Source organism: Pinus tabuliformis, chromosome 2_2 (genome assembly GCF_031772625.1).
Source record: "Pinus tabuliformis cultivar Carrire ecotype Pingquan chromosome 2_2, CPIR1, whole genome shotgun sequence".
Taxonomy (NCBI): Eukaryota; Viridiplantae; Streptophyta; class Pinopsida; order Pinales; family Pinaceae; genus Pinus; species Pinus tabuliformis.
This window is the reverse complement of record NC_142300.1, coordinates 1092497304-1092505677: the sequence shown is the minus strand read 5'-3', so window position 1 is coordinate 1092505677 and position 8374 is coordinate 1092497304. Positions and strand designations below refer to the sequence as shown.

The following is an 8374-nucleotide window of genomic DNA, read 5'->3' as shown; positions in this document are numbered from 1 at the left end:
ATTGTATAATTACAACGCAGCTTTCTTTGGATAACTTCAGCTATCTTTAGCTTACTATAAAGTTAGAGCGTTTCAGTGACGTGGAAGTGTACTGGCAGAGTTATCAGAATTAAAAATCTATATATTGGCAGGATTTCTCCATCATTTGACAGTGTTTTGAATCATTTATTTGATATCTGCAGAATCTAGCCATTCAGTTTTGACAATGGCTCGGAATTATATGGCTGCGTTCTTAATTGTTACGGTTGTACTTGGATGGGCTGATTACGCCACTGCAGCATCTGCTGAATATGTGTGTGATCCTTCGAAGTATCAAGCCTTGGGCTTGAATATCAAGGATTTGCCATTCTGTGATAAATCTTTGCCATTTTTAGAACGTGCAAAAGACTTGGTGAGTAGGTTAACTTTGGCCGAGAAAGTTGGCCAGATGGGTAGCAGCACTTCTGGAGTGCAGAGGCTTGGAATTCCCAAATACGAATGGTGGTCAGAGGCATTGCATGGAGTGTCCAATACTGGTCCTGGTGTCACATTTGAAGGGTCGGTACCTTCTGCAACGAGCTTCCCTCTTGTCATTTTAACAGCTGCTTCTTTTAATGAAACTCTGTGGAGAACCATTGGAGAGGTAAGTACCCAAGGTTTATTAATACGTATACATTTTAATATGGAGCTTAAAATTATTTTTGGTTTGGAAAGCGATAAATTCAATAGCAGATTTTGAAATATTTGGAAATTTATGAGATTTTGGAATATTTTAGAAATTTAATTATGATTACTGATTTTGGAAATACTTTATAAATATAACCAATACTTGTTGCTATCTATATTTACAATCTATAATTGAGATAAAAATGGCAACCCCTTATATATATTTTTGTTTTAAATCTACACTCCATAGCCATCCAACTCTTTGTTGTTTTAATATCTGTGGGATGAGAAATAGAATTATTTTGATGGGATATCATGCAATTCATTGCAGGTGGTGTCTACTGAGGCACGAGCCATGCATAACGCTGGGTTGGCAGGATTGACATACTGGAGTCCTAACATTAATGTTCTAAGAGATCCAAGATGGGGTCGTGCGCAAGAAACCCCGGGAGAGGACCCTTATTTGGTTGGTAGATATGCTGTGAACTATGTCAAGGGTTTGCAAGATCACCCAAATGCCACATCTGGCAGACTGAAAGTTGCTGCCTGCTGCAAACATTACACTGCTTATGATCTCGACCGGTGGAAGAACATCACTCGTTTTAGTTTTAATTCAGAGGTATGCTGTAAGTCCACATGAACAAAAACAATTTAGCTGTGAAATTTATCTTTTTAAAATTTAATTTAATGTTTGTGTGTGAATAATTCGTCTATGGAATGAAAGAATGATCCGAACATTCTTACTGAATGGAAAAACTATCCATCAAAAGTGGATATTCATTCCTATTTCTATATTTTTTTAATATATATCAAAATTCGTAAATTTTAAATTACGATTTATTAGATATTAAAATCAACAATTTATTTTATAATTTTTTTCAAAATTTAGCATTTATGAAATTTTAGAGGTAGACAAGTATAAAAAAATTCTATCTGAAATTAATATAATTAAAATAATATATATATATATATATATATATATATATATATATAGATATATTAATCATTTCATTTATGATGATGATGATGGTAGTTAACGTCCACCAAAACCAAACTTTGGTTTATCTAACCTAAAAAGACGAATTATATAGTTTGATTTAAGATTTTATTCCTATGCTCAAAAAGCTTGGAAAGAAGTCTCCCTAGCTCACTGTAATTTTGACATGGTAAAAGGCTATGAAGGGCATAATTGTAACAAAGATTTTGAAACTGAGATCTAATGTGGCAGGACACTAAGAGGAAGTGATTTTCATCCTAGATATTCATATTCTCACAGAGATAAAGAACCTTTACATTCTATTAATTTCATTCATTTTTAAGTTAATTTTTAATATTATATATATACTATTCTACATTTTGAAAAAATGATAAATTATATAATAATAAAAAATTAATTAAGATAATACATTCATTTTTATTTTTTTATTTATATTAATTCTAATTTTTTGAAAAGTACATCCAAAATTTTAAGCATTAAAAAGATTAAATATCTCAAATAGAAAATTTAAATTATTGAATTTCTATTTTATATATTAATTTTTTAATATTAAATGATAAAGTATTATGTAGTTAGTTTATTTGATGGAATCCCCAAAAATAAAATACACCTATACTATTGAGAAGTTACAAATTCAATTTTCTTAATATTCCAAAAACCAACTTAATAATGTTGTATTGTATCTAATTATTTTCCATACAAGAATACCCTTAAAAATCAACCACTGAAATAAAAATTATATATATATATATATATATATATAATTTTAGCAATCATATCCTAATGAACATTTTTCAATCCAACTTTAATTTAATTACCACCTAGCCTTAATGTTTAATATAAAAAAATAATTTACTAATTCCAATTTTGCTTTAATTCCAATTAATGCAGGTCACTCAACAAGACATGAAGGACACTTTCCAACCTCCTTTCGAGACATGCATTGAAGATGGGGGTGGCAGTAGTGCAATGTGTTCTTTCAATCAAATTGATGGAATTCCCCCCTGCGCAGATCCAAGGCTTTTGGAGGGAACCATCAGAGGCGAATGGAAACTCAATGGGTAACCAAGATGATATTATTGTTGAGTCCTTTGGCAATTCAAAGCTATGATACCACTGTTTAACTGATTACACTAATTCTAATTGTATGTCTTTTAGGTACATTGTCTCTGATTGTGACTCTATTGAAGTGTTATTTCATCACCAAAGTTACACAAAAACTCCAGAAGAGGCCGTGGCATATGTTTTGAGAGCAGGTTGATCCAGAAATAGATATAGATATACATGATAATCACATAAAATAGTTGTTATAATGTTTTATACATTAATTTTTAATTTTATAGTAAATTTAGAAATCTTTTAGAAATTTACATAAATGCCATGTTTATACTCATCAAATTTTATGAATATTTCTAAATCTACAATAATTAATAATTCATCCCTTTTCACTTAATTTTTCCTTTGAACCAGGATTGGACTTGGACTGTGGAAAATTCTATCCGAAATACCTAGAATCTGCAGTTCTGAAGGGAAAGGTCCGGGAATCCGATATTGATCAAGCATTGATAAAAACGTATATCGTTCTGATGAGAGTAGGCTGGTTTGAGATAGATGAGCATTATGCCAATCTGGGGCCCAAGGACATCTGCACAGCTCAAAATCAAGAGCTGGCTGTTGAAGCAGCCAGACAAGGTATAGTTCTTCTTGAAAATAATGGAAAGTTGCCATTATCAACTGATCATATTAAAACTTTGGCCGTGGTTGGACCTCAGGCCGATGCCACAGAATCCATGATAGGCCTCTATGCAGGTACAATTTAGTTTCAGTGTTTTTTTTTTTTTTTTTCATTTCAATTACCCTAAACCACTTAATTATGAAGTACTGCAAGTGAAAATTACAAACATTAACACTGTGGTATGGTCCGGCATGGAATTGCAGGGATTCCTTGTAACTACACCCCACCTGCACACGGGTTGGCAAAATTCGCTAAAGTTGTATATCGACCTGGATGTTTCGACGTGAGATGTAACCACACACGCCTGATACGACCGGCAGTGAAGGCAGCCAAGGAAGCTGATGCAACCATTGTGGTTGTGGGTTTAGATCTAGACCACGAGAGAGAAGGGTGGGATAGAGTGAGTCTATACTTACCTGGGTATCAAACGGAACTTGTAACTGCGGTGGCCAGTTCTTCCAAAGGACCAGTCATACTGGTTATCTTGTCTGGAGGTGGCGTTGATGTCACTTTTGCCCAAGATTTCGACAACATTTCAGCGGTTTTGTGGGCTGGATATCCTGGCCAAGGGGGAGGAGATGCCATAGCTCAGGTCATCTTTGGAAAATATAATCCAGGTACAAGGTGGAACACATAGATTTTTAGTTTTTTTTTACTTTTCTTTTCTTTTCACACATGTAATCATTCACCCCATCTTTTTGTGTAAAGTCTTATTTCCAACCCCATAATAAAGTAAATGCCCCCTGACATGTTCCCATATAACATGATATTTTTTTCTCTCTCACATCACCACCACCCTGCATGTTATATCGTGTTATATCAAGCCCATGTCAAAGTGCATTTACTTTGTTATGGGTTTGGAAATAAGACTTTCCATCTTTTGGTGGCCATTTTTTAAGATAATATTTCAAAATTAGACAGGAGTTAGGTTAAATAACGACTTAAGTTCATGGACTTAGCCTATATTTTTCCAATTCTGACATATTTTAGGAATTTGCAATTTGAAATTATTTACTTTATTGTCTTGTGGTCATCTTTATCTAAATTGCAGATAATGAGAATAATCTAGAATCTAAAAGACAGTAGTGACCTAAAACAAAATAATTGTATTTATCATAGCTTACAGTTTCAGCGAAACTTCACTCAGGGAAACTCCCCTCTCTCCCCTTTTTTTCCTAATGTGAATGATTTCAATAAATACAGGTGGTCGCCTTCCCATGACTTGGTATCCACAGAAATACGTGAACCAAGTTAACTACACGATTATGAACCTCCGAGCGAATTCAAGTGGATACCCAGGAAGAACATATAGATTTTACAAGGGCCACACAGTGTATCCCTTCGGTTACGGACTGAGTTACACGAATTTTACATATCAGATAAAGTCTCAATCACCGGAAGCAATACTGAAAGTTCCGTTGGCTAAGAATCAGAAATGCTACTCTCTGTTTCAAGCTGTGGATCCAGTTTCATTTCCCTGCGAGTCGATTCGCGTGGAGGATTACGCAGAAACATGTGAGGGATTGAATATAAAGATAGATATTGAAGTGAATAACACAGGTAAGAGAGATGGTAGTGATGTTGTTCAGGTATACTCCGTTCCTCCTTCAGGCCTTAGCGGAGCTCCAGAAAAGCGGTTGATAGCATTCAAGAGGGTGTTCGTGAAGGGTCAGAGCAGTTAAATTGTTTCAATGGAAGTTAATGCTTGTGAGAGTTTGGGCGTAGTCGACAATGCAGCTTATCAGGTACTGCCAGCGGGCTACCATACATTGCTGGTGGGAGATAGACCATCTAAGTCACGAAATTATAAACCTGCAATTTCAATTCCTCTACTGGTATCTCTAAAATAATTCAGCTTAGTATAGTATAGTAGAAGGCATGACTACCGTGCTCAATTTTTCTGAAGTCCAGAAATCATTTCTTTCCTGTTTGGTAGTTCCAATGCAGAGCATCTAACTCCGTTCGCCTTTGTTCAGCATTTTTATTATAATATTACAATCACATTTGTGTTCGCTAGTTACAAATGTTTTTAATTTCGAATTTTTATTAAAATGTTAATGGGAGAACAAAAAATTCAGCTTAACTGATATATTTTTAATTTTGGGTTGTGTACATATTATTATGGACTAGTCTAATTTACGAATGATTTTTTTACATGGTTTTCAGGGTTAATTTTAATTAGAATTTGACAGAGATTTGTAAATATTTGACTTTAAATTGTATGCATAATAATTTAGTGTCTAGAGGTTTTTTAGGGCGCTGAATCTATTTATGCATTTAAAAATATATTTTAAATAACAAAAAATTCTTGAAATTGTATTGCAAGATTTTAGTGAATTCAAGTGAAAAAACTATTTAGTCTATTATTAAGATAATATTTTTTGCAATATATATTAATGGATATTAAATATATATTTTTAATTGTGATTGTGTTTTGTCATATATGATATATATGTATTATTAACATATATATCAAAATACATTTATATTATGATACATCACGTTGCTCAAATTTAAAAAATATACCAAAAATTAACTAAATTATAATTTTATTTTAGATTATTATTATTATTATTTTTATTATTGATTTATGTTGATAGACATGTCTATTTTGGAATAATGTTTCCATAATTTTAATTTAATTATCAATAATTATTAAGTGGATGGTAAGAATTTAACCTTCCAAAAATATTTTAGAATAACTTTTATAGTGTACATAAATCAAAGGTTGAGAATAATCTCCAAAGTAGTTACACCCTTTTAATTAAATTGAATTATTAAAAAAAATCATATAAACAAGTGTCAAATAAAGTGAGTTATAGTTTTTTTTTGGACATGCTATACTCAGAATTCCATGCCTATTTTCAAATAAGAATAGAATAAAGTTTTTATTCAACGTTTTTTAAAATGTATATATGTGTATCTTATATATCAATTTTGTTTTAATTAATAATATTAATAATATCTTAGTCTAATTAATAGATGAAATAATCATTTTCTAAATGCTTTTTTGAGTCAATTTTGTTCAAAATACAAAAGGTTTTCTAGTCAATTTTGTTGAAGATCAGGAAGAGATTTTTCAAAATCATTAGTTGAAGTTGTTTAATCAACAAAGATCAAGTACCTCAAGAACTTTATAGGGTGTTGAATCCACTCATGCATTCAAAAATACATTTTAGACAATAAATCACAATATTACTAATATAATTAATTAAAAATATTAACTAGTATAGTCATATAGATTAAGTAACTAATAAATTAAGTAGCTAATAAATGCTAATAAACAATTGTTACTTCACTATACATATAACATTGTTAATATTAAACAAACCATAAAAAAAATTAAATTATAACTTTAATTATGGATCACAAAGGTCTTAGCTCTAACTTTACTATTCTTTATAAAAAGAATTAATATATGAGTTAAACATATATACATCCTCTAGAGATTCTTAATATGTAAATAGGCTTTCTTAGAATACTATGATCCAATACTATGCTTTATCAATTCCACGTGTCTAAAAAGCATAATTTTTTTTATATAGTTTTTTTTCTAATTAATCTATTTAATTAAAAAGGTATAAAAAACATAACTACTTTTGACATAAATACTACTAATAACTACTTTTGATTTGTGAATGCTACTAAAAAGATTCCAAAATATCATGTGGAGATTATACCACTACCATCCACCTAATTATAGAAATAAGTGTGTCAATTTTGGAATGGCATTTCCAGAATTTTAATCTAATTATCAATAATTATTAGATGGATGTTATAGGTTCAACCTCCACTGAATAATATCCATAATAGTATACACAAATCAAAGGTTAATTTTTTTTTTCAAAATGGTTATTTTTTTTTTCCCTTTTACTTAAATTGATTTACTAAAAAAAAAGTCATATCAACAATTGTCATTTGAAGTGGCTTATGGGTTTTTTTGGGCATGTTCTATTGATAAGCTATGGTATTGGTCCATGTTATTCTAATAAGTGTATTTGCAAACTTAAGAATCTCCATGATAAAATGAGAATAAATATTATCCATGATTTATAATCTTGGTTTATGTCTTTTCGAATGTATACATGCTTAACTTATATATTATTTTTTTTATAAATAATAATAATAATTTTTGACAATTTGAGATATATCATAAGTAAGTATTCTCTTTCTTATTATGGATTGATATTTATAAACATATACCAACCATTTAATTTATATAATTGCACTAATAATTATGATAATTAAATTAAAATCCTCTAAACTCTATTCCAAAATAAATGTACTTATGGTAATTAATAATATTCAATTTTACAAATATTTCAATCATATATATAATTAAGTAAAAAATTATAAATTAATATTTTTCAAATTTTCAAACATATCTCTGACCTTATGATAAATCATCTCATGAATTAGGTGTAAATCTACATTAATTTTTTACTTCAATAAAAAAACATTAAAAAAATAATATAGTACACATTAAAAACGTTGTAAAAGAACACTTTATTGCTATTTCATTGCAATAAAAAATTAAAAACATCTGTCATTAAATATAATATGATTTAAAAACAAAACATACATTAATGTAGCATCCTTCCATTTGTGTGAAGCAATAACTATACCTTTCAAAATGAGCCATCCTAACTATGTTATTGAGTTTGAAGACTTTTATAATAGGTTGGTTAAATGGAAAGGAAACAAAGTTATATATCATCTCTACCTAAAGTATATTGGATATGCATGTAGATTGGTTATGCCTACTAATTTTTAGAAGACCCTCATGTCATGTGTTATGTGTTAAATTTTAGATTGTTCTATGTTGTTTCAATTACTTTAGCCCAATTCAATTCTTGTATTAGCAATCTTTCAATAAAAATTAATATTTTCAAGCATCAACAATAATTGAAGATGGAACAATAAATGTAATGACAAAGGAGACAATCAGCACATCAACAAGAGACACTAGATTTGGTCAAAGACCACTGAAAAACCCC

At 30.1% G+C, this 8374-nt stretch overlaps 1 pseudogene across 1 annotated transcript; it reads left to right on the top strand.

Annotated features, from left to right (window-relative positions):
* The first annotated feature begins 205 nt into the window (after nt 1–205).
* Nucleotides 206–5475, top strand: LOC149197203 (beta-xylosidase/alpha-L-arabinofuranosidase 2-like; annotated as a pseudogene). The gene is made up of 7 exons (XR_016255160.1): nt 206–622; nt 977–1264; nt 2534–2703; nt 2801–2898; nt 3113–3451; nt 3581–3994; nt 4581–5475. The product of XR_016255160.1 is annotated as a beta-xylosidase/alpha-L-arabinofuranosidase 2-like (transcript).
* The last annotated feature ends 2899 nt before the right edge of the window (nt 5476–8374 follow it).